We start from the raw sequence: 27,248 nt of genomic DNA, 5'->3' as shown, positions 1-27,248 counted from the left end.
AGTACTGGGGCAGGATTTCAACCTGCTTCTTTTAGCCGCCTGTGTTTCCCTCATTGTGGGTAGTTGTGCTTCTGGGAGCTGCTACTACACATTGAGTGGTTGCATTTTATTGATAGTTGAAGGATTTGTTTTTCATTAACCATTGGGTCTACCTATGGATGTCTTCTACTAAGCAAAAGGTCAGACTTTGCAAAGTATGTTGCAAATATGAGCTGTGTGGCTGTTAGTTGTTACCTACTCTGTGGTTTCAGTAGTATGTGTGTAGTATAATCACTCCTTTGGATCTAGTCATCTGTTTGGAGCAGGCCCAAACCCAGGAATTCTAAGGGAGCTGGGGTCTTACCAGAGCAGACCTGATTGCCTATGTTGCTTTTGGTGAAGCCCAAAATGTTATTGGTCTTCTGGGCTATGAATATATGTTGCTAGCTAATGTCTATCTTTTTACCCACCAGTACCCTCACATCCTTATCCATAGGGCTGATCTCGATCTCTATGTCCCCCAACCTGTGTTGATACCAGGGATTGCCCTAACTACATCTGACAAGGATAATGCTCTGGACTGTCTTTGGAATTTACATCTAAATTGTCTTTTCATTATTAAGAGGGCTCAGTGAGGTGGACACAAGTAACACAGGAGCAGAAAGATGAAGGAGAAGAGAGTAAAGGCTGAAAGAGAGAGGAGAGACAAGTGATTTAGGGAGCAGCAAGAAGAGGGAAGGAGGCCTCCAGCAATTCAGCTGACTGTACAGCAGCTTGAGAAAACATGTTCAAGCTGCAAAAGGCAGTCTGCTTTTGGCATCATCACTGGCCTTGAAAGACACCAGGGATAAAGCAGAAAAGCTGTTCTGTATCATCTATTACTGCACTGCTTCATACCTGCTGCTGAGGACAGCCCAGCTGGCAGTCGCAGCTGCCTTGGTGGCACAGGTGGTGCTGTTTTCATGGCTCTGCCCCTCGAGACTGGCAAAAGGAGCTGTGCCACAGCAACTGCACAGCCATGGGTGCAAATTTACTTTCTCCTGATTTTCACTAAACTCACTCAGGTGGGTTTGGTGGTTGGGGTTTTATTTCCAAATCTTACAGTAAAAATAGGTCATTGCAGGAAACAGCTATTATGTCAACTCCTGAAACATTATTTTTGGATACCAAAAATCTTGAGTTTTCAAAAAGCAGCTGAGAGAGGAGCTGGTGCTGCAGTATGATCAACTTTGTCATCAGCAGAGCTTCCTTTTTTATCAACATCTTTGATAATCTTATTTACAAAGTAGTAGTAAAAGTTAGTTCAGCGTACGGTTTGAATTTTCAGCACTGTCAAAACAGCACTTTTTTTAGCAGACTTGCAACTACTTTTTCAAATGTTAGCATCAAAGATTCAAGGCAAGTGCCAGAAAGCAGATAATCAAAACATGTATCAGGGTCTTTTGTAGACTCTGCAAAGGCAGCCACAGTGAGATGCTGGTGGATGTGGAGGGGACCAGAGCAGCTCCTGCTGAGATGTTCCTCAAGGAGGTCAGCCAGTTCTCACACACACACACACCCTGTCCTGCTTGCTTTGGGACACTGGCTGTCTCTTATCAAATGCTTCCAGTGCCCCACAGTATCAGACTGTTAAGAGATGTAACTGTGCTACATCTGGAGTTTTGGAGGGAGCCAGGGCAGGCAGGCAGACTTCACTTACAGCACTTTCATTTGGGTGCATTATCACCTCTTGGCTCTAAGCCTTTCTCCCTTATCTGCTGCCAAATAAAAAAGGGAGACCAGGAATTCTAGGTAAGGTTTACAGGCAGACTGTAGGATGAAATCTAAAGAAATCCAGGCAGAAAAGGCTAGAGACAGCATATTACTAGATCCTTTTTCATTAAGATGCTTTACTGGAGAAAACAGTTTATTTTAGGTAATTTCATCTTTTCTCTGTCTCTTGGCAGAGAAATCAGGCAGAAAGGCAACATGGAAGTGTTCAAAAGATGGCAAAATGTGGTGCTAAGGGGTGTGGTTTAGCACCAGACTTGGTATGAGTCAGATAATGATTGCACTTGGTGTTTTCCAACTGAAAGGATTCTACAATTCTATGTCTGTCAGATGAGTTCAGACACAGAAATTACTATGACAATTGGGAAATGTTTAGTGAGGTTGCAGAACTTGGAAAGGCAATGCTCTCACAGGTCCCTCAGCGCTGCCCTACTGCTTCACTCAAAGAAATGTGTACATTTTAGTCTGATGCTTATCATGCCTGGTTATTTTACTAGACGCCCTTTGCTACCTGTCTATGGCCATTTTTAGCAGGGAAGCAGTACCTTTCTGTGTTGAGTTAGGTTTTCAAGTGGAAGGCAATCTGGTAAGAAGTTTCAGCAATCTGAAAGAGCAGTAGGTTAGTTAGTAGTCATGAGATGCTGCTGTGAAGAAATGTAATCCCCACAGCTGAAATATTCAAGACAAAGCCCTGCAGTTTGGATCAGAAAATGATCTTACGCAGCAGCGCAATTTTGGTTGCAGATGGGGGCTGTGGTTTTCTGTTAGCAAGCAAGCAGGAGGAAACAAAGCCAAGTATTTGACCACATTGTTTTTACTCCATTGCTTTTTTAATAGGTCTCCATAGATCTGATATAATACGGGTGCTGGAATCACCCACGCTTTCAACCAGTCCTATAAACCTGGTCAAGGAAACAGAGTAGACCAGATGTAACTCTTCATGCCTTTTGCACTTAGCTGTCTGATGGTAAATAGTTTGCCACCTATTGTTATCTGATTGTGTAAAACAAGTTTGATAGTACTGCTAGGCACTGATTTAAAGCTGAGATGCTCAAGGTCACAAATCCACCTCTTACTCATGTGTTCTGTCAAGCCTTGAGGCATATTTATGGGAAAGTGTGGGATGAAGTTTGTGCTTTTCCAGTGAGTCTCAGACTGTTGGTCAAGGAGCTTTGAACACAAAATTAATTTGATTTGATTTGATTTTTAATCCCATTCATTTCTGCCACTGCAGAAGTGTTTGTTTCTCTGATACGCTTTTGAAACAAGCAGTCCTACCAAGGGGAAAACATGAGGTGCTTATGTTTGTTTGAGGCCATTGACCTTACAGGCTCCCTGTCACTCACTCCAAAAGAACTGTGTAAGGAATTAACCCTGCTTCAAATTTCCATCATACTTTGCAGGCTTGCTCCTTCCTTCCTTCCTTCCTTCCTTCCTTCCTTCCTTCCTTCCTTCCTTCCTTCCTTCCTTCCTTCCTTCCTTCCTTCCTTCCTTTCCTGTGTGTAACGAAACCTTAAATTTGCTTAGCCACAAATATTCTTTATGTCTGAGATAAAGCAAACACACCTTCTTACTGATTATGGTTTAAATGTTACGATAAGCATCTCTAGAGGGTGTTTTTTAAAGAAGGAGAAGATTCATAGCCAACTTTTAAATGGACTGAGCTTGCTGAGTCAGACCAACTTTGATGCCAAGTTCTGTAATGAAAGCAGGAGATACTATCATTCTTAAATTACTACTACTTTATTCCTTTAATTGGCAGTACCACACACATGGGTGAAATCCACTTTCCCCACTGGGAGTAAATAACAAGAGTCAGGATAAGGTTTTGTCAGGACAGTAAAGCAGGAGCCATGGCAGCGAAAGGGCTCTTTACATACTTGAAACAAGATATAAATCCCCAACAGACCCAAAGCAAAGAACATACTTGCTCATACTGCAGAGCATGTTCACTCTGGGAAAAGCAGAAATGTGTCATTGATTTAACTTCAGCTAAGACTATTTAACTAACCAGCAGTTAGTAGTTAATTACATCACACTTAAATCACCGTAGGAGGCATTGGAATGAAACAGCATTTAGATGTATCTAGCATACAGTGACTTAACATCCTGCAGCTCTACACAGTATCCAGCTGTAATTGGGATATTTTTAATATCAGTGTGCAATTTGAGTGGAGAAAAGCAGGCAACAAATCCAGCAATGTCATTTTCCTTTCATTACTCTATATATTCTTTTTTTTTTTTGCTTCAGGTAGTGTCCTGTTCTGTCTCAAACATACAAGAAAGGATTTGGATCGGCTCCAAAATGCCTGGCTGTAATTAGCACCATTTATTTGTGATCACTCAGGGATAATCAGAACTAGCATGCTCAGGGAATGCTATGGGCACTGTTCTGCAAGAGTAGCTAATTTAGTTCCAGCCTCACTTCTGACTCTTAAATTCATCTGTCTACTTTAACTGTGAAAAAACCTTGTTTCATATATCTTGTGACACTCAGGTTTTGGTTTTTTTTCTAGAAATGGGAATGGATCAGGGCCAACAAGGTGAAAAATCAGCTTTTTGTTGAAGAAATTGCTATAAAAAGGTGCAAAGTGCTGTGCATATAAATTTCTAAATAGCTCCTAAAGCATGCTTGCAAGATACTATCTCAAGAGCAGCTAAGAAGGGGGTAGAGTCTCCCTTTGCATGCTGCTCTTGGCAAGGCACATACAGGTCTCCCTGATTCAGCTTCTTTGCTCCACTGGAAAGGTAGAAGTCCTTGGTAGATCCAAAACACTGTTATCTCTGTGTCTACCTGGCTCCAAAGACAAATACAGTTTGGTGGTATCTGCAGGCTTCTGCCCAGACCACAGTCTTCTCCACCTGCATACTTATAGAAGAAGGAGTACTGTCAGCAAGCATTGTGTTGTCTAACTGGCACCATGGTTTTCTCATACAGTGTCTGCCAAGGCAAAATCCCTGCTCATGCAGAGACTAAAACTAACTGGGGTCTCTGTGCCCCTTAGACTGCATAAACTGCTTGCTGAAAATGAAATATGTAGCTTGTATGGACACAGGCATTTATGACAGCTGATTAAACTGTTTAGAAACTGGGAGTGATTGGAATTCAAGCACACAAGTTATTTCAGTTCTATTCCATAATGAAATGAGGTTTTCTCCTTTTAATTTGGACAGCATTCTCTCTTTATCAAACACCAGGTATGCCAGGGTAGCCTAAGAGCAAATCCCAGGGCCTTCCTTTATTGCTTGCAGTCCTTCTTGTGACTGCAGGCAGTATTTCAGCCTGAGCTGAAGTGCAGGTTTTAATGTAATAAACCAAATAATTTTGGAAGATGGCTGGCAGAAGTTCACAGTTTATGCATCCAAGGGCACTGAGCAGATCTGGCCAGTCTGGAAATCCTGCCAGCATCCACCTGCCTGCTCTCTGGAGAGCAGACTTCTGCTCCACTCTTTTGGATGCTGTGGAGCTCTGCTGCAGTGCTGTGCTCCTCTTTAAAGCCTCTCTGAGGTGTATGTGTACAACATCACTTGCATAAGCAGTGCCCATCTGACCAGCAGGCAGACTCTACAGAAGCAAGAAGATAAGGTCAAGATTTGTGTTTCTGATTTGTGGGTAGACACTGTTTCCAGTTCTGCATAATCAGATTCTCTGTGCAGTAGCTACTTTCCTAAGGCACAGTGTAATTGATGAGCAGAAAATTGCTTGCGTTCTTATTCTCAAAGTTCTGCAAAGGTAAGGAACAATTCTCAGCATCCTTCTTGTACAGAGGCAGCACAGAAACATGAATTGTTAATCAGAGACGTTCTCCATCTACCCCCAACAGGCCCTGCAGGGTAGTGATGTCTCCAGCTGGGTCAGGAGGGCTTACTTTGTGACAGTGTGGATCACAGCTCTGTGTTGTACCCACAACGGAGTGCAGAATTTGCTGCACAGTGGGTTGGAGAAGCTGAGTGAGTGGCAGAGTGCTTACTTGAACACTGAGGTTTATGCTGCAGTGCTAAGACTCCAGCAGCAGTAGCTAACCCAAAAAGCTTCTAACTGAAATAGATCTGCTTGATTCTGCTGTTGTGGCTGTGGTGATGTCCCCGTGGCAGGCACAGGAATAAAACCTAGCTGATCTAAGTCACTGTCAGGAAGCTAATCACTGCTGGAAGTGCTACTAATGCTACACTTCAACCTTCACCTCTTCTCGATGTGGAAACAGGAGTGTATACAGGACTGCACTGGATGGAGTTGTGTTTGGTTTCAGGGAACTAGACACTGATAAGCATTTCCAGGTCGTTCCAGTCCCACTTTGAATTTGCACTTGTCATGCCAGACTGACACAAGCCTCCCACACTTGCATTCAGTGGTCCACTCAGATCTAGAGAATCCCAATTTCTTCTCTGTTCCCATCTCATTTTTGCCTCTGCTGCAGGACAAAGCCATCAGCCTGTGTATGAGAGTGTGTGTGAGTGTCCAGTAGTGCAAATGATGCTTGTAACTCCATGTTTGTGTCACAGGGTATCTTACATGGATAAAACAAACAAGCCTTTAACTAAATGACAGATCAAAACCATGGTAGGCAGTTATGGTTTTTTCTAGCTCAACAAAATGCCCTGTTTTGGTACAAAATCAGGGCATACCTCATTTGGATATTTGGCCAACCAGGTCATTTCACCTTTAATTTCTGACCCAGACAAAGCTCTTCTCATTCCTTTTCCTTTCCCAAGCCAGGTTTCAGTTAGTGCATTTAGGCAGAGACTTAGACTTAACACGAAACCATTTAGCTCAGTGTGGAAACCACAGGGGATTGCTGGGCAATCAGGACTGTTAAATAGTCCATGGGAACTAGTGCATAAAGAAGGACTGAAGAGTAAATGAAGAGTTTGCATGGTTCATGTCCACACAGGCATACACAAGCCTGTTCCCAGCTGCAGTAACTGTAGTTATTCCCGCTGAAACCATCTGGTTTAACAGTTCATAAGAGCTGTTTGTGCAGCGTCAGATAGCTGAAATGTTTGGGTAATTTTTGTTTTCCTCATTTTTAGAGTACTGCTCATTTTGTGAAAGCAATCTTTTATGTAAGGCTGGTTTAAAACACTCAAGCTCTGTGGAAAAAAAATCTTAATTACATAATCAATTTCTTGCTAGTGTGTTAGGGTTTTTTTGCGCACCAGATCCCTTTCCTTCTACCACACCATCTTCATAGGAGGGGAAAGAACAGCACTATTTAGTCTTCTAGGTTTACAGTTCCATAAATAAAACATATAGTGAGAATTACCATGTCTGAATAGATTGAACATTATCATTTTTGGGGGGGTAAATTGTTTGTATACCCACTCTTACTGTAGCTGGAAAACAGCTTTAAGCTCTTTGCTCTCTTCTCCCCTTCCCCTGTCTGCTGAACATCTTCTTAACACAGAAGTCATTGAATCAAGACAGGCCAGGTTGTGGCTGAACAGGATCTGAATCATTTCTGTTTCTTTTCAATCCATAGACATAAACTTAAACTTCTGTATATCACTCCTATCCTTTGTTTGTGCTTTCCACCAGGAAACATACACTAAATACTCCTCTATTCAAGAGAGATGTTGAGATACTAGAACGTGTCCAGAGAAGGGCAATCAAGGTGATGAGAGGCCTGGAACGCAAACCCTATGAGGAGAGGCTGAGGGAGCTGGGGGTGTTTAGCCTGGAGAAGAGGAGGCTCAGGGCAGACCTCATTGCTGTGTACAACTACTTGAAGGGAGGCTGTAGCCAGATCAAGGCCAGTCTCTTCTGCCAGGCAACCAGCAACAGAACAAGGGGACACGGTCTCATGTTGTGCTGGGGGAGGTATAGGCTGGATGTTAGGAGGAGGTTTTTCACAGAGAGAGTGATTTGCCAATAGGCTGCACAGGGAAGTGGTGGAGTTGCTGTCCCTGGAAGTGTTTAAGACAAGACTGGATGAGGCACTTAGTGTCATGGTCTAGTTGATTGGCTAGGTTGGAGTGGATGATTCTATGGTTCTAAATGGGACAGTTTGGGTGGAGAAATGTGCCCTTCTCAAGGCTGCACTCCCAGGAGGGGCTTTACAGGATGTGCCTGGAGTGTGGTGGCAGTAGGCCATTTGCATCCTTGGCTGAAGGAAGAGCTGGGCTGATTAGCAGCAGGAAGGAGGACCTAGCTGGGTCTTGAACCCAGGTGTGGGAACAGATGCTTTAGGGAGATTTAGGATGGTTTGAGATTGAAGCCATCACATCATTTCAAATTCAGGCTGGAAATCCTGAACACTCCAAGCAGTAACTTCTCCCAGAGGTAAGGACCACAACAAGCACCCACATCAAACTTAAAAGCCTCAGGTAGTGAGTGCCTTTGGCATTCACACCCTAGGAAGGACACATGGTGGGTTCAGAGCCCCTGCTGAGCTTTATTCATGGCTAAAGGACTATTAGGAGATGCCAGGCATGTTCATTCAGAGGACACCTGTGAGAGCTGGTTTTGCAAGTATGATACATGAGCAATAGCACTGTTTTGAGGGGATTGATGTCAGAAAGAGAAACAGATATAGTCGGAATACTGCAGCCAAGAGAAATCTTGAGGACACTTACCTGAAGCAGTCATCACTGATAGTTTTGTTAGTCTCATCACGCTCCAAGACAAAACTGAGAATTCTCAGATTAAAATCTCCTTCCCAGGTTGGAAGGAATCTTAAGAACCATCTGGTCCAATCTTTCTCATCGAAAGTGGGATGAAAAAATGAAAGCTATCTTGCTTTCTCAACATCCAGGAGTTTTAAATGAGCTGGTTGAGGACACTGGCATTTCCAGGGTGAATTTTAACTAATTCTTTAGACAAAGAAGAATTTCCAGTGTTATGCTAATATTTACAATCAGAAGATGGCATGACGCATGTGCTTTCAACTGCTCTTTCCCATTTTGGGTGAAATATATCAAATGGGATACAATAAGAAAACAGAGGGGGGAATTAATGGTTTATAATTAGTACTTATTACTATTTATTAAAGAGCTGAAATGGATAGTTGTTTGTATGAAACAGATCACTGGATAAAGAGAGGACAAATTTGGATAGCAGTGAGGATACAGTGTTTTTAGGCATCTGGTAAGAGTTTGACTAGATCAGAGAGTCAATCATTTCAGTTGGAAAAGACCTTTAAGATCATCCTGTCCCACCATTATCTAACTCTACCAAATCTGGTGTTAAACTATGGCACTCAGCACCACATCTCTGTGTCTTTGAAATACCATCAGAGATGAGGATTCAAACTTCCCTCCAGAGCCTGTTCCAGTCTTTGAGAATCCTTTCAGGGAAGAAGTTTCTTCTAATGTCCAATCTAATTCTGTTATGATAAATAAGAATGTCTTTAAATTAAGATGGATGAAAGGTCTGTAAGGAGGTAACCATGAGCAAGCATATGAGCTCCTAGATTGGCCAGCTGCTAACTACTTGTTGGCCATTGACTAACTATCAGTCACCAACAAGCCTGACAGTGACAGCAACAGTGGCCCAAAAAGCCATATAGAACAAGTGGCTCTCTGAATAAACTGAGAATAAGCTAAATAATGTGGGTCTTAAAGTGAAGTTAATTACACAAAGACATGGTCTGGGTGAAAATTAGAATAAAAATGGTGGGATGAAGGCTTCTTGCATCCCAGAAAGCACCATCTCTGTAAAGGACTGTGAAGGACTTTAACTCTGCCCTGATGAGACCTCATTTGGAGTACTGTGTCCAATTCTGGGTTCCCCAGTTCAAGAAGGGCAGGGAACTGCTTGAGAAGGTGCAGCAAAGGGCTACAAAGATGATTAGGGGTCTAGAACATCTATTTTATGAAGAAAGGGTGAGGGACTAGGGGCTTTTTAGCTTGAAGGAGAGAAGACTGAAGAGGAATCTTATCAATGTTTATAAATGCTTGAAGGGTGGGTGTCAGTAGCATGAGGCCAGTCTTTTTTCAGTGGTGTCCAGTGACAGGGCAAGAGGTTATGGGCACAAACCTGAACACAGGAAGTCCCATCTAAACATGAGGAAGAACTTCTTTACTTTGGAGATGGTAGAGCACTGGAGTGGGCTACCCAGAGAGGTTATGGAGTCTCCTCTGGAGTCCTTCAAAGCCCTCCTGGATGTGTTTCTGTGTGATTTGTTCTGGGTGATCCTGCTCTACTAGGGGAAGCTGGACTCAACAGTCTTCAGAGGTCTCTTCCAACCCCTATCATTCTTCTTTGAGTTGCTTGGCTAATAAGCTTCTTCTTGAGAGTGTAGTGTCTAATGCAGTCCTTGGATGTTTACACAGAGGTAGCTCAAACAGCAACAAAGTGATAGCATTTATGTTTGGCACTGGAAAGAGCACTAACACAATACATTATGTCCAGTTCTGCCATTATGCTGCAATTCAAAATCAATATTGGTAAAATGAGAGAGAGGAGTGTTGAGAGAGAGAGAATAGTTAAGTGAACAATTAGAAGTTGGAAAATATTTATCATGGGCTGAAAATCCTGGATCTGGGAGCTAGCATCTATTTTATAAAAAGAAAGTTAAAGGGTGACCTATTTGCAATCCATAAGAGCTTACAGGGAGGAAAGCCTTGGTGATGGCTCTCTGCAGTGTTGAAGCCAGAAAAATGGGAGGATTTAGCAGGGAAGGGCTTGTTGAAATCTATGGTAGCAGTTTGTACAACTTTTTGTTTTTCTGACAGCTGCATTCAAATGAGTTAACACGGAGTAGTGCTGCTCAGGAGTCATCCTTATCAGCCCTGGGAACTGTGAATCCAAGAAAACTACCAAGAATATCTCAAGAAACATGTGAGTTAAAGTTGCATGATCACTCACACACTCACAAACATGAGCATAGGGTCAGGGTCTAAGGTAAAATCAACTCTTCACATTGCTTTGAATGTTGACAAAGTTGTTCTAGACTGCTTACAGGTACATAGAAAACAGGCACCTTGCAGCCCACTGTCTGCCATGAAAGATACAAGAAAGGGTCACTGTTTGGGGCTAACATGAAAAAAGGCATCCAATACTGGAAGTGGAAAGGGATGGTTGGGCAAACAGCATGAGTAAGACATGGAGCAGTGAGAGCAGTACAGGAGCCAAATAACTTCCTGTCTCAGACTTCCATGCAAGGAAGTCTGAGGGGAATGGAGTTTCACACAAACACATGCAGGTGAAATGAGTCCTAAAAGGAAAAGGGATTTGTGCTAGACTCACTTTTTTTGCAGGTGTCCTCATTAATGTGAGAGTTAAGGGAAACTGCAGATGATGTGAAAATATAAATAACTGCCCTGGAGCAGATATCAGAGACAAAAAGAGCTGTGGAAAATAACAACACAGGCATGAAATAATGGTGTAAGATTTGGGGTGAAAATACGTAAATGAACTCATTAAGGCAGAAGGAAAGGTAGAAATAATTCAGAGGAAGGGAAAGTCATACAGAGCAGCTTTGTTGAAAGATAAGAAATATGCAATGATGGGAGCACGGAGCCAGTGAAATGAGTCTGCAGTCTGATGCGGTGGCATGAAAGATGGCATTAGTTCTGGATTTCAGATGTGAAAACATGAGAGTGGAGTCTGGAATGGTCTGCTACCACTTGCCAGGCACATCACTAGGTGAAGTCGCCTGGCTAAGCTTCAGCTTTCCTGGGAGCAGAAATACCCCTCTACAACAATGCAACACAATTTTGGAGTCATTTGACCCCAGATGTGGGTCAAAGTTCATTTGAATCAGAATTTAGTCGGGGGGTTTTGATATTTGACTGGCTTTAGCCAAACTTCCCTTTGCACATAGAAAAAGTGATGTGGATTGGATGGAGAGATGTTGCTGGAGTTTATGGGCTGAAACTGTGAGAAGAAAAAAGAGGTTGAAACTGATCTGGAAATCTGGGCCTTTCTTGATTGTGAGACAGGGGATTTCCCTAGGAAGCTTCTAATGATGTTTTCACCAGCTTAGACACAGCACTAGCAAAACTGCACAATAAAGAAGAAAAGGCAAGGATGGATTAGATGACCCACTAGGCTTTTTTAATCTTTAACTTGCAATGTCTTTATAAAAGCACTTTGTCAGCTCTTCAGTAACTATTGTGTGCTTAGCTCTGATCAGTCCTGTCAGACTATGGTTTGGGAAGTTAGATTTAGCTATAAATTCCTATCTGAGTCTTTCTGAAATCTAAAAATAGAATAATTGAGAATGTATGGGCTGAATTATGGATCAAATATGTCACTGCAGGAGCCAAGGGCAGAATGTGTGGTATTAAACTGATGTCAAAGAAAAATTCTCTACTTGAATATTTCTCTACTTGTGGAGTGCATTTTTCATGCACAGAGACCAGTCAAGACATCAATTAATCCTCACAGGATGTCAATGGATCATTACTTACACCTCAAATTTTCAGACAGAAAAGAAAGTTTAAAGAATCTCCCCATCTTACAACTGGAATCAGGAAGAGGAATTTTGTCTGTTGCCCCATGCTGAAGTCTCCAGCCCATACTGCCACCTAATGCCTGTCTAATGTATGTTAGAAAATGCAGCAAGGGCTTTGAAAAACAAATGAAATAGAGGTTTTCAAGCTCTCCACAATGTTAAGAAACACCAACCAATCAACCAGAAACTTGAAAAAATCCACACATAAATTTATTTCAGGAAGGGGAAATCAGGAGAATATCTGATGTGATGTGGCTGTTAATTGTGTGGAGAAGCATTCTCCTATGGGAGAAGCATTATTGTCTTATAGGAGAAGCATTATTCTCCTATAAGAAGCTGTAGACACCCTCACTGTGCTGGTTTGATACAGATGTGACCCTTAGCAGCACACTGCACAGCCCAATCTTTTGCTCACCTTTTTAAGCATCACTGCTGATTTGGATAAGCAGTGACTGGGAGGAGTTTCCTTATCCCTCAGGGGGTTTCAGGGTTGATATTCCCTGCCATTGCTGAGGCAATCATGGAATCATAGAATTATTAAGTTTGGAAAAGACCTCTAAGATCATTGAGTCCAACTGTCAGCCCAAGACCACCACATTCACTAAACCATGTCCCAAAATTCTTCACATTTTGTGAACACCTCCAGTGATGGTGCAGCCTGTTCCAATGCCTGACCACTCTTGTGGGAAAGAAATTTTCCTAAAATCCAACCTAAACGTCCTCTGGTGCAACTTGAGGCCATTTCCTCTTGTCTTATCACTAGTTACTTGGGAGGAGAGACCAATATCCACCTCCCTGCAACCTCCTTCCAGGAGATTGTAGAAAGCCAGAACATCTTCCTTTGGGCTTCTTTTCTCCAGAATGAACAAGCCCAATTCTTCAGCTGCTCCTCACCAGACCTGTTCTCCCAACTCTTCACCAGCTTCACTGCCTTCTCTGGACCCACTCCAGCACCTTAGTGTATTTCTTGTACTGAGAGAATGGGCGTATGAACTCCTCCTTTCTGGCAGAGAGGGAAACTAGGCCAGACTGTGAGCTGCCAAGTCTTCATGGAGACCTCGGGAGCCCAGGAACCCCAAGCCGTCATCTGCAATTACAGCAGCAGCTTTGCCCTACATACCGATGAGACCACAAACTTGTAATGGGACCACAGTGCCAAATTACTGCTCCCTCTCTAGCACTAACTTCCATCACATCATCAGTCACAATTTCGTCAGGTTTCAGATCTGCCACAATCAGTTACAGGATGTATTATTCACGGATTCAGCTGCAGCACAGTGATACTCATGACTACACAGGTCTCTCTGCTGCCTCTGGATTATTTGCAGTCAGTGGAGCAGATGGAGGTGTCCACACTGGTGCTTGACTAGTAGCAGAGAGTTCACACAGTCATTAACTGGATACCTGCAAGATGCAGATGTCCTTGAAATAAGAGGAAATGGTCTCAAGATGTGCTGAGAGAAGGTTCAGGCTGGATATTAGGAAGAATTCCTTCACAGAAAGGGTTGTCAAGCCCTTTCTGCTGCACAGGGAGGTGGTGGAGTCACTATCCCTGGAGGTGTTTAAAATATGCATGATTGTGGTGCTGAGGGACATGGTTTAGTGGTAGTAGCTTAGCAGTAGTGGTGGGAGCTCTAGTCATGTGGAAGGACTTGATGGTCTTAAAGGTCTCTTCCAACCTCAACAGTTCTAAGACTCTAAGATGTGACATACTTGTTGCACTGAGTTAACATTGCAGTTCTCTCTCATTACATCCCTACCCTGTAAAGAATAGCCTTTCTTCATCAAAAGGGTCATTGGGACTGGAACAGGCTGCTCAGGGAAGTGGAGAAGTCACAATCCCTGAAGGTGTTTAAAAGGTAGCTTAGGGACATGCTCAAACAGTTGTGTACAGGGAGACATTAGGTTATGGCTGGACTCAGTGTTCTTAAGGTCTTTTTCAACAGGGCAATTCTATGATTCTGTGAGTAGTCAAGGAAATACTCTTAGAGACTCAGCCTGCAATTAGCAGCTTGCCAGAGGCAATCATGCCACTTGCTTCTCAAACTCTACATTCCAGTAACACTAATATTTGCATGGTCTTGCTACTCATTCAGCAATTTCCCTGTAATTATTAGGTTTTGTTACTATTAGTTTAAGAAATACAAGGGATTGATGACAAGCAGGGGAGACTTATCATAGAATCAACCAGGTTGGAAGAGACCTCCAAGATCATCCACTCCAACCTAGCACCCAGCCCTAGCCAGTCAACTAGATCATGGCACTAAGTGCCTCATCCAGGCTTTGCTTCAACACCTGCAGGAACAGTGACTCCACCACCTCCCTGGGCAGCCCATTCCAATGCCAATCACTCTCTCTGCCAACAACTTCCTCCTAACATCCAGCCTAGACCTCCCCTGGCACAACTTGGGACTGTGTCCCCTTGTTCTGTTGCTGGTTGCCTGGGAGAAGAGACCAATCTCCACCCGGCTACAACCTCCCTTCAGGTAGTTGCAGACAGCATGGTGAAAGCCAAGCTTGTACTGCTGGGGAGTATTTCTAATTGCCTTTTTGACCATCATTCAGAAATCTCTTCTTAATGTAATTAGGGACTTGTCCAAAACTGGAAATCTATGCAGAGAAAAGTAATTCTGTGCCTCTGAGGCTTTGGAGATTTCATGGCTTGGTTTTGCTCTAATTTGAGTAGAAAACCAAATCATTTTGAGTTCCCCTTGTCAGCGCTGAAGCCATCCTTGCACTTGACTAATGTCATCTGCACAGCAGGCTCTGCTAGAGCCTTCAGTCCTGGAAGTACCCAGAATTTTTGCCTCCCGGGGGTCTGCATGCCAAGCAGACTAGTTCTCTGGCATCTTTTCCCAAGGGAAGAGAGCTGCCAAGTGACTGGAAAGTGGGACAGGCAGGAAACCTGCCGAAAAGATCTTGCTTGCTTTCTTCCTAAATTTCACAGGCATGGGCGCACATTTGCAAAGCATTTCAGGTTCAGTTAATTCAGCAATTTGTAGTGAAAAAGAGGTTTTTTTCTGTTCTGCCCTCTCCCCAGTGGTTCTAATCATACCAGAGACAGCTAAAATTACTGATTATGGGCTTTCATTAGGAAATGTCAAAGAGAAAAACCTCATAGCCTAATTTTTAAAAGGTAATGACTGCAAACTTTCCCAATGGATTGCTCATACCTCAAGAAATTAGGTTATTTTCCTGTTTCAGTATCTTCCAAAATAGGCCAAATTCAGCTCTGCAGGAAGTAATTGTATTTATTCAGGAGAAGGCAGATTCAGAGGAGGTTGATTTTTTTTTATTTTCCAGGACAGCTTTGTGCCATTATTACTGTTATTTATTTATCCTTCTATTTCAGTATGACAGTCCTACTGTACATAAGGGACTTGCACATCTTTGGTAGGAAGAAAGAGTGAGAGAACTGGGGCAGTTTAGTCTGGAGAAGAGAAGGCTGAGAGGGGATCTTATTAATGTCTATAAATGTCTGATGGGTGGGTGTCAAGATGAAGTGGCCAGACTCTTTTCAGTGGTGTCCAGTAACAGGACAAGGAAGGACCAGGTATAAGCTGGAACACAGGAAGTTCTACCTCGGCATGAAATAAAACTTCTCTATAGTGAGGGTGGTGGAGCACTGGAGAAGGCTGCCCAGAGAGGTTGTGAAGTCCTTCTCTGGAGACTTTCAAAACCCACTCAAATGTATTCATGTGTGCCTTGCCCTAGGTGATTTTGCTTTGGCAGGTGGGAGCTGGACTTGATCTCTAGAGACCCCTTCCAACCCCTAACATCCTATGATTCTATGCTAAGTCATACAAAAACACCTAAGAAAACAATGCCTCCCTGCCTCAAAGAAAGTAGATTCTAAGCAGACAAAGGTGAGGAAGGGAGATTGAAGTTTTTGCATGAGATCATCCATATAGGCCTTATTGATCCTTACTGCTCATCTTACAGCTTTCACAGAACCACAGAATGGTAGTGGTTGGAAAGGACCTCTGGTGACCATCTAAGCTCACTCCATGGTTCTGTGATTCTGTCACCAAAGTTTTGTGGATCCTGCATGTGTATAGCAGGAGTACTGTGCTACTTCACAGCGTGGTTTGTACTGAAATCATCTACTGCTGGTGTATAGCTCTCCTCTCTTCCCATAGAACAGAAGGTGGGAAGGAGGACATTTCAGACTGTGACTTCTACCAAGGATTTTAATTGCTGCTATTTTGTGCTTAGAGGTAGCTTAGAAAGAATGTGCATTTCAGAGCCAGATAAAAGAAACAAAGATCAAATGGTTGATCCTTTTCTTCTTTGTGGCATTGCTGTAACTAACTAAATTACCTGGGAGAGAAGAGATAACAGATACAGAGAATGGGTTGGAAATGTTCCCAGAACACCTTAATGAAATTATAAACAAAATAAGCATTTCAGCAACATACTCATCATCCCTTGCAAAGTCATGCACAGCAGTTAGTGCACAGTGCCAAGTCCAAGAGGAGGGAGGGCTTATAACAGTGACCAGCTTCCATTAAGGAACAAAAAAACAAAGACCTGAAGGCCTCAGCTTGGTCATTAATGAGCCTTGTCAACATCAGTGAAGTTTCTCATGAAACTTTAGGTTTCTGGAGTCTGTTTAGGGGAGAGCAGAAGATAAAATCTTTCCATTATAGGTTGTTGATGTAAATATAATCCCATTGGCTAGTGACAAGAATGCATCGATATTTGACAGCTACCTCTTGGCACAATAAGCCAGTATTGGCAGGCCAGCTCTGGTGAGATGAACATCCAGATCCCAGAGATCACCAGGATTGGTTTTACTTGCACCTGCAAAGAAGGGGTGTAGCCAGAAACTGATCTGCATTCCCCCTCTGGAGGCCAGGATGGTTGTAGAATCGTAGAATCATTTTGGTTGGAAAAGAACCATAGAATAGTTCAGAATGGAAGGGAACCAAGAGATCATCTACTCCAACCTCCCAACCATGGGCAGGGATGCCTCCCAACTAGACCTGGTTGCTCAAGGCCTCATCCCACCTGTCCTTAAACACCTTCACAGAAGGGGCATCCACATCCTCCCTGGGCAACCTATTCCAGGGTCTCACTGCCCTTGTACTGAAGAATTTCTTTCTAAGACCCAGTCTAAACCTACTTTCCCTCAGCTTAAAACCATTCCCCTTTGTCCTGTAGCTAGACACTTGTATGGAAAGTACCTCTCCAGCCTTCCTGTAGGTTCCCTTCAGATTTTGGAAGGCAGATATAAGAACCTTTAAAAGACCTTTAAGATCATCAAACTCAACCATTACCTAACTCTATCAGATCTGGTGCTAAACCATGTCCCTCAGCACCAAATCTCTACCTCTTTGGCACACTGCTAGAGATGAGTGTTCAACCACCTCTCTGAGGATCCCATTCAAGTCTTTGAGAACCCTTTCAGTCAAGAAGTCTCTTCCAAAACCCTCCCTGGTGCAAGTTGAGGCAGTTTCCTCTATCCTAGTACCACAGCTCAGCCGTTTCCTGGATGCTTTCATGTAGCTGTTAAAAGCCAGGCACCTTCAGTAGCAAAATCCTGCTCTGTGAAATCTGGGTTGCTGTTTTTCTGGCAGAGCTGAGGAAGTTGTCAGCAGCCAAACTGCACAGGAGAGCACCTTATTGTTCTGCTTGTCAAATAGGATGCTGGGATCATTGCCTGCATGCCTCAGTGCACACCTCACAAATCAGAGCTGTACCTGCATGTGGGTTTAATTAGGTGCATTCAAGTACAGGGAAGCTGAGACATTTCAATGCTGGTGCTGGCAGTACCAATTCCCAGCACTCTAACATGGGGAGAAAGAGTAAAATGATCTATTTTCACAGGAAACAGCAGAAGAAGTAGGAAGGAAACCTACAGTTAAAGCTGGTTAGTGCTTTTCAGCATTCATTGTAATATGGGGCAAGCTTGAGATGGGCACAGGCCATGGCAAAGGCAGAAGGAGGGCATCAGTAGCACCATGGGGACCCCAGGACAGGCATGTAGGACCAGAGAGAGCTCGAGAACAAAAGCAGTGAGCTTGGAGCTGCTGCACATGGTTGTTTTGGTTTTGGTTTGGTTTGGTTTGAGTTTCTCTTCTTTGGTTGCTATCATTTTGTTTTGGGGTTTTTCTGGGGTTTGGTTTTCTTTTGTTTTGGTTGTTGGTTTGTTTTGTTTTGTGGGTTTTTTGGTTGCTTGCTTTTGGGGTTTTAATAAAATAATAGAACCATAAATTAATATTTACCTGGTTTCCTGGTAAATGAATCCTTTGATTTTATGAGGAGAGGCTGAGGGAGCTGGGGTTGTTTAGCCTGGAGAAAATGAGGCTCAGGGGGGACCTCATTGCTGTCTACAACTACCTGAAGGGAGTCTCACCCCCTCAACCAGTAATTGTAATAATAATTGGGTTTTTGCACAGTCATGGAAACATGGAACACAGCCCTGTGAAGAGAGCCAATGGCATCCTGGTCTGCATCAGGAACAGCGTGGCCAGTAGGACAGGGGAGGTTATTCATTCTCTGTACTCAACACTGGTCAGGCCACATCTTGTCCAGTTCTGGGCTCCTCAATTCAAGAGAGGTGTTGAGATATTGGAATGTGTCCAGAGAAAGGTGACAAAGCTGGTGGGAGGCCTGGAACACAAGAGAGGCTGAGGGAGCTGGGGTTGTTTAGCCTGGAGAAGAAGCAGCTCCAAGGTGATCTTACTGCATTCTACAACTATCTGAAGAGAGACTGTAGCCAGGTGGGGGTTGGTCTCTTCTCCCAGGCAACCAGCAACAGAACAAGGGGACACAGTCTCAAGTTGTGCTGGGGGAAGTCTAGGCTGGATGTTAGGAGGAAGCTGTTGGCAGAGAGAGTGATTGGCATTGGAATGGGCTGCCCAGGGAGGTGGTGGAGTCACTGTCCCTGGAGGTGTTGAAGCAAAGCCTGGATGAGGCACTTAGTGCCATGGTCTAGGTGACTGGATAGGGCTGGGCGCTAGGTTGGACCAGGTGATCTTGGAGGTCTCTTCCAACCTGGGTGATTCTATGATTCTATTCTTAAGCTGAAAAGAAAACAAACAAACAAAAACCTTTTGAGGCTGAAAATTTGAACCTTTAGGTTTCAGCAGTGTTGTGATGAAATTTTTAGATTATCCTAAAATATGTTGCTGGAAGCAGAGGGGAGCACAGAGTACAACCTAATTCTACCAAATTCATGCATAATCACCTGAGACTGAATCCTTTATGACACTTAGTTTCATTTGCTAACAGAATTCCATCCAGATTTGTTCTTTTCCTTTTTTTTTTGGTTGTTTAATGATTACAGTTTATGGTACAGCTCTGCTCATGCTGTAGTCTCGATAGATCCCACATGTCTACACCTGGCTCGGATGTTACTTCTTAGAAATTTGCACTCCTTTTTATTGTTTGTTTCTTGCTCTCTAAATGAAAATTATTTCTGATCTTAAATACTTTTTAGATGTTAGGAAAAAAGAAAAGCTGTTAAAAAGATGACATATTGTGTGTCTGAAGATGTGATTTTGGTAAAGACAGATGGGTTTAAAAAGTGTTAGCAGTTGCTGGGTCAAACTCAACAAATCTTACCTGAGATCCATGAAATATTTTTACCTAAGGGTTGAGGGTTGCTTGTCATCTACAAGCAAGATCTGCCCTTGAAGTGTCTTTATAATTAAGGTCCTTGTGCCACTTCTATTTATGAATTATTTGAATAAATAAGACATCAACCAGCAGATGTTGGTTTTGGTTCCTCAACATCCAAATGAGGTCACCATTTGCCAGCCAGGCTCTGAATCATAAAATAAAATAGAATCATAGACTCATTTTTGTTGGAAACAACCTTTAAAATAATTGAGTCTATCAAGTCTGGTGCTAACCCATGTCCCTCAGCACCACATCTCTGCCTCTTTTAAACACATCCAGGGATGAGAATTCACCCACATTCCTGCGGAGCCCATTCCAGTCTTTGAGAACCCTTTCAGTGAAGTAGTTTCTTCTAATGTCCAACCTAAACCTTCTCTGGTGCAACCTGAGGCAATTTCCTCTTGTTGTATCAACCCCCACCTGGGCCCAACCTCCTTTCAGAGAGTGGTAGAGAGCAACAAAGTCTTCTCTCAGCCTTCTCAGTCTATTCAGACTAAATAACTCCAGTTCCCTCAGCTGCTCCTCACGAGCCTTAATCTCTAGACCTTTCACTATCTTTGTTGCCCTCTTCTGGACTTGCTCTACCACCTAAAGGTCCTTCCTGCAGTAAAGACCTCAAAACTGATTATAGGACACAAGGTGTGGCCTCACCAGTGCTGAGTACAAGGAGATAATTGTCTCCCTGGTACTGTGGGTCACACTATTCCTGATCCAGGTCAGCATGATGCTGGTCTTCTTGGCCACCAGGACATGCTACTGACTCACCTTGAACCAGCTGTCAACCAAAACCCCCAAGTCTTTCTCTACTGGCAGCTTTCCATCCACTCTGTCTCAACTCTGGAACTTTCATGGGGTTGTTGTGACCCAACTACAAGACCTGGCAATCTGATAGTGTGAAGAAACCCCTGCTGGAGCAAGGCCAGCAGGAGGACAGGGACTACAGATATGCTGTAAAAGTCTCACACCTACATTTCCATCATCATACTGTATTTTGACTCAGCCTTCCCTGCAGCTTGAGCTGCCAAGCAGTTTTTAATAGAGAGGGTTTGTGCTGGTAGAAAAAGGTGTTGACCTTCTAGGCTGAAATGGCAGAAGAATGCCTTTCAAATGCAGGAGGAGAACTGTCCTCACTTTCAGTCATCCACCAAAAACAAAAGGTATGTCTATGTCAGTATGGATAGCACTGACATGGACTCTGGTCTTCATTTCAGTATTACAAGCAATTGGCAAGACACAAAATGCTCTTTCATTACACATTGCATTGTATTTTACACACTATCCAGGAGGTGTTTGACACTGATAGTAAATATTGTTCACCTTTAATGAGGTGCATGGAAAAGCAAGGTGCATGGTCACTTAAATCACAGGCATAGGAAAGACATTCATTTTTTTCCATAAGTGAAGAAGAATGTTTCCTTTTAACCTTCAATTTGACTTCTCTCCCCTCTTCATAGATTGTCAATAGTTATTTTTTCCCCTGCTCTTTGTCTTCTAGTTCAGAGCTCAGACTTCCCTGTGGAGAAAATATAGATGGAGGTTAGTTTCTTCTCCCAGGCACCCAGTGACAGAACAAGAGAACAGAGTCTCAAGCTGTGAGAGGACAGGTTTAGACTGGATGTTAGGAAGAAGTTCTTTACAGAAAGAGTGATTTGCTATTGGAATTGGCTTCACAAATTGGTGGTGGAGTCACCATCCCTGGAAGAGCTTAAAAGGAGACTGAAGGAGGCACTTAGTGCCATGGCTAAGTTAGTTAGTATGTGTTAGGTGATAGGTTGGACTCGATGATCTCGAAGGCCTTTTCCAACCTGGTTAATTCTGTGATTCTGTGATGGGATGAGTTTTGCCATTGATTTCAAGGAGGGTTTCCAAGTTGTCACTCTGGACATCTCAACAGAAGAGTAAGGATCCAAAGGCAAAGTCAACAACCTTTTTTGGAAACTCAGGGCTTTATTCTAAATGCACTGGAGTGCATGGGGACATTCCTGAGGGTCCAACCAGATGATACAAATCAGAAATACAGTCTCAAAGCCAGTCTGACCTGAGACAGGAAATTATGAGGATTTCCTCCAAGCAGTGCTGACCCCAACAAGTTCATCAGGCCTTGGAGGTCAAATGTAGCCCTTGTGAGAGCCAGTCATTAATGTCACTGGAGCTATAGCAAGGACGCATTTAGGCCAATGTGCTTAGAAAAATTTGTGGTGTAGAAATACAAAATGCCAAGTGGGGTTGAAAGGTTCTGGGGCATTTGTGTGCAGATGGGTAGAAAGATGTGATTTCTTTCTGCTCTGTTTGGTATTTGTGGCTTCATTTGTTTGTTTGTTTCTAATTTATTTTATTAAGTTTTTTTTTAAGTAATAATGTATTCTGTGCAGTGTGCAGTGCTGCTTGCCATGCTTATTCCCTCAACTATTCCAAAACCAAGTGTGTGAACTGAGAGGTGACTTGTTTCAGGTCACTAAATCAAGAAATGAAATGAACCTGGAAAGTCTATAGAAGAAACCCACCTGGAAATAATCCTAAAAGCAGTCTATTATCAGAGGACTGAAGAGCAAACATAGAAAAATATGTCTGTGTTTCCTATTTATCTGAGTGAAACTGTGACTTACATAAGCAATGTACCTGATAGGCTACAAGGTCTGTTTAACTAGGCACCAACCACAGTACATAGAGCACTGGTTTCAGGGGATACTTTGGACTGTCCATGGCAAGTCAGGCTGGAAGCTTTCATTTTTAGATATCAGAATGTTACTGATATGGTAGAATTTTCCAATACTGCTCTGTAATTGGATCAAAATCTCTTCCATTACTCTTTGTAGATCCTAGCAATTGTGTGTATGCATGAACATTAATTTCCATGGAGCACAACATCTCTACTGAAGGAGTCTCCTCTTGATAATGCTTAGCTATTCTGAATAAAAGTCAAGGTGATTCCATACCTCTTCTTGTATGTGAGAGCAGAAATTATCTCCAAGATGCAGACCAGATGTGTCAGTAAAGGCATCCCAGAGATAACAAGTCAGTAGCACATGTTTTATTATTCATTTTGGTCTCTGGGAGGTCTTCAAGAAAACATTTAAAGCAAACATGATCTGGAATATTTGCACTGATGTGAAAGTGAAAATAAATCATCTCCCTACATTGTTGTCAGCAGAGGGAGAAAGCTGAGATGGAGCTCACAGCAAACTCAGACTTGCCGATTTAATTGCCCTTCCTCCACTGACTTTCACACAGCTGAAGTGGTTGACTCACAGTAAAACCCTACCCCAGTAATTTGGGCTTTTACCAAAGTATCTCCTTTATTAAGAAATAAGATTCAATAAGTCCTTTTGTCCATCTTGTGCTCCTCTTCCTTCCTCCCTAACCATTTTCAAGTGCAGGCATCCTTCAGCAGAATCCATTACTCTAAGTTCATCCCCCCCCACAGTGTTTATAAATATTGAGTTGTGAAGTCAGAACATCATATCTGCTGTATCTGCTCAGCTTAACTCTGTGGGACCTGTGTTTGCTTGAGCAGAAGGAGAGAGCTTTGCAAGCACCTACCACTACACTTCACAGGACAGTGCTTACAATAGTACTGGGTAATGAACTTAGAATCATAGAATCAGTCAGGGTTGGAAGGAACCACAAGGATCATCTAGTTTCAAGCCCCCTGCCATGGACAGGGACACCCTACCCTAGATCAGGCTGGCCACAGCCTCATCCAGCCTGGCCTTAAACACCTCCAGGGACGGGGCCTCAACCACCTCCCTGGGCAACCTATTCCAGTTCCTCACCACTCTCATGGTGAACAACTTCCTCCTCATGTCCAGCCTGAACTTATCCCAGCTCAAACATCCAGAGAAAGTCCAGAAACATCCAGACTGGCAAAATTCCACACTTTACAAAGCCAAACTCCAAATTAGCTCTTGGTGCAGTATTTTGTTTCTCTTGCCAAACCAAGAATGGAGCAACACCATAAGCTAGCTGGGCAGCAGGACACACTGTTAGGGTTTCCCAATCCAGCAGTGGAGTTTGCCTTCCTTGTGCTCAGCATAGGAGAGAGGTGGAGTGGACAGGGCTAAGAAAGCCTGTTACCAGGCTGGAAATTGCTGTATGGACTGCAGGAGTTAGTTAAATCCCACTGGAGCAGAAAGAGAATAAAGAAGTTTTTTCTGAACTCTATGCCTAAGACTTACCTGGAGGCAAGGCTGGGGATCAGGTACCTGCCCCAGGGACTGGTGGGGGGTTTATCCAGTGACCATCTCACATCCATCAGTGACACCATTGCAACGACAGGGAGACAGGGACTTAAAACCTTCTTGGCAAGGCCACTACTCGTCCCCTCCCTGAAGCAGCAGCCGGCAGAAGCACCGCAGATGCTGGAGGGAGAGGAAGACGGATGTGAACGGTTTAGTTGGAATTTAGCACTGACTGGCACCTTTGTCTAAGCCTGGTTTTGGAGCTGGCCCTCACACAGCGTTGTCCAAAAGACAGGCTCCAGCAGAGGGCACAGCCACCCAGCAGAAGCCGGGAGCTGGGGCAGTGGCACAGCAGCAGGGGCATGCTGACGCGAGAAGTCTCAGCAGTCAGCAGGGCTGACTCCTGCTGCCCCCAGCTGCATCCTTTTGGAGCTGGGCTTCTCCTTTAAAAACACTAGTCCCTGCAACTTTCAAACGAGGTGCAGCATCTGCTTTTGGCACCAGAGCATGATTGCCTGGTCAGGGCATGTGAAAGGAAGATAGCACAGCCAAAAGGTCATGTTTCGGTAGTGTTGCATTTGATCTCAGTTTGGATATGTGCATCAGGCAGCCTTCCTGAGGCAACAACTGAGGGTGACTATTTCTGCTCACTGATAGGGCAGAAGTAACATATGAGGTCAGGATTTATCACTGACATCCGAATTTGGGCCTCATTCTCTATTTGCAAGAACCTTGAACTAATCTGGGGGCTACCTGATGACCAGTGAGGATTGCAGGAAACTGAAAACCCATCAGTTCTAACTTGCAACAGTGACAGTTTTTCATAGCTATTGTGCCCAGTCCACTTGTGAGATGTGGGTCTGAGAAGGGGTACAGAGAGCTTTTCTCTCTAAGCTGGGGTGGCTCTGCCACCTTTCCCTTCCATTAGTCTGTGCAGTGTTTCAAAGGGGCCAAAGCAGAGGAAAAGCATAGAATCATAGAATTATTTTGTTTGGAAAAGCCCTATAAGATCAAGTTTGACATCTCACTCTGCCAGGTCTCGTGCTAAACCACATCCCTCAGCACCACATCTCTCTGTGCCTTTTCAACAACTTCAGGGATGGGGATTCACCCTCGTCTCTGGGGAGCCCATTCCAGTCTTTGAGAAACTTTTCAGTCAAGAAGTTGCTTCTCATATCCGATCTAAACCTCCTCTGGTGCAACTTGAGGCTGTTTCCTCTTGTTCTGTCACTTGTTCCTACGGAGAAGAGACCAATCCCCACCTCACTCCAACCTTCTTTCAGGGAGTTGTAGAGAGAAAGGTTGTCCCTCAGCCTCCTTTTCTCCTGACTAAATATCCCCAGTTGCATCAGCTGTTCCTCATCCTTCTGAAACAGGCAAGTGCAGAGAAACTGATATATAGCCTTCAGGGAGGTACAAATCAGGAAGATGCACCCTCCTTGTCTGAGGGAGACCTCAGGGAGTCCTTCTTCCTCTCATGCCTCCCAGTGCTCAGTTTAGCTCTGTGCTCTCTCCACTCAGGGCTCTCCCTCTGAGGCACAATTAAAAGCACACTTGAGTTTTCTCAGTTTGTCTCAGCAGAGGAGCATGGCAAGTGCAATCCCCCTATTATACAACATGACAGTAATTAACACCTAGCTACAGAGCTACTGCATCTAGACCTTTCTTCACCGATGATCACAAATCACAGGCAAGTATTTCTAGAACTAACAGTATGAATATGGCACATTTTAGTTCTGAGGACAACATAAGTAGCAGATAATCAGTGTAATAACTATGCTTTGTGCATACAAAAACACTTTCCTTCTAAGGTTCTCCAAGCTTTCAACACTCAGTAATGAATTTAGTCTTGCTGTATCTGCTGTGATGGAAGAATTGTTAGTTTGGCTCTTCAAAGTCTTGTCAGAAGCATCTTGGAAACTCTGCTATTGGTCCATGTAGGTTCAATGAATAGAAGTCTTGTAGTTGACAGTTTGGAGGTGTAACCATAAATTGTGTGGGTGCATGTCCCCTTCTGGGGCCTGGCTGATACCCAACAACTGTTCTCTTGAATCCTACAATTAAGAATAGGCACTCTGACCTTTGGAGCCCAAACCATGGGTTTCTGGTGACAGCTACACACATATGAATGAAGTGATGACATTTCCTGTCTTCTGGATGTCGATTTGAAGAGATGAGGTGCTCAGATAAGAGCTACATTGATTCACTGTCCTGCCTACGGAAGCTTGTGAGAAGCCCTGGGTGGAAATGCAAAGAGTCTTCTTGTGGTCAGGTTCTCATGGTGGTAATATCTGACTTCTGCATATTTGTTCTATAATTCTACCAGCATGCCAGAAACCTTTTGGATTGTCCTGGGAAAGAGAGAGAGGAATCATAGAATCACAAAATCATTTTGGTTGGGAAAAACCTTTAAGATCATTAAGTCCAACCATTACCTTACTCTACTAAGTCTGCTGCTAAATCATGTCCCTCAGCACCACATCTCTGCGCCTTTTTTAAACACTCTCTAGGGATGGGGATTCACTCAACTCTCTGAGGCACCTGCTCTAGCGTTCAAGAACTGTTTCAGTGAAGGATTTTCTTCTAATACCCAACCTAAACCTCCTCTGGTACAACCCAAGGCCTCTTTCTCTTACCATGTCACTTGTTACTAGGTGGAAGAGACAGAACCAGGAAACAAAGCATGGTATAAAGGACAGTTAAATGTTTCTTTATCTTCTTATGGAAAGACAATTCTCATCTCTGGATCTGCACCTTTAAAAATATTGAAAGAAGAAATCCTATCTCCAGATTTTATATTTTTTTCTTATTCCATAATACATAACTGGGTGTATTCACATCCTACCTTAAGTCCTTGTGACAAATTATGGCTTAACTCCTAGCACCTAATACGCACTAATTTCCCAACCTGAAGCACTTCAAGTGGAGCCCTGCCCCACACTGAGTGCCAATCAAGCAAGACAAACAAACAAGAACTCACCTCTTTCCTGTTAGAATAGCTGGCCTAGGGCTAATCTGTTTCAAGCACCTTGCTCCTGTGGGTGAGAAGCTGTTCCTGCTGTAAACTTGCACTGCTGCAGCCCTATCGTCTGACAACACCTGGCTGTAGCGGTACACATTTACCAGCACACACATTGGTAGGCAGGTGACTACTGAGGCAATGAGACAAGATAAACCCAAACAGACAGCTGGGACTGGAAAATAACCTGTCTGCTCAGGGATGTAGAAAACTCCAAGAGAATTAAGAAGTCACATTTTAGCACCCTTGCCATACTTAGCAGGTTGTCTTTCTTCTCCT

General features: G+C 43.5%; 1 protein-coding gene across 1 annotated transcript in view; it reads left to right on the top strand.

The window, feature by feature from the left end:
* Nucleotides 1-10,515: 10,515 nt before the first annotated feature.
* The window catches only part of ELOVL6 (ELOVL fatty acid elongase 6), a 121,426-nt gene continuing 104,693 nt past the window's right edge, over nt 10,516-27,248 (top strand). The window contains exon 1 of the mRNA XM_064148496.1: nt 10,516-10,528. The gene's annotated coding sequence lies outside the window, so the exon portion shown is untranslated. The remainder of the gene's footprint in view (nt 10,529-27,248) is intronic.

The sequence above is a fragment of the Pogoniulus pusillus genome, chromosome 9 (assembly GCF_015220805.1).
Source record: "Pogoniulus pusillus isolate bPogPus1 chromosome 9, bPogPus1.pri, whole genome shotgun sequence".
In the NCBI taxonomy this organism is placed as follows: domain Eukaryota; kingdom Metazoa; phylum Chordata; class Aves; order Piciformes; family Lybiidae; genus Pogoniulus; species Pogoniulus pusillus.
Note: the sequence above shows the minus strand (reverse complement) of the source record. Positions and strands in the feature narration are given on the sequence as shown.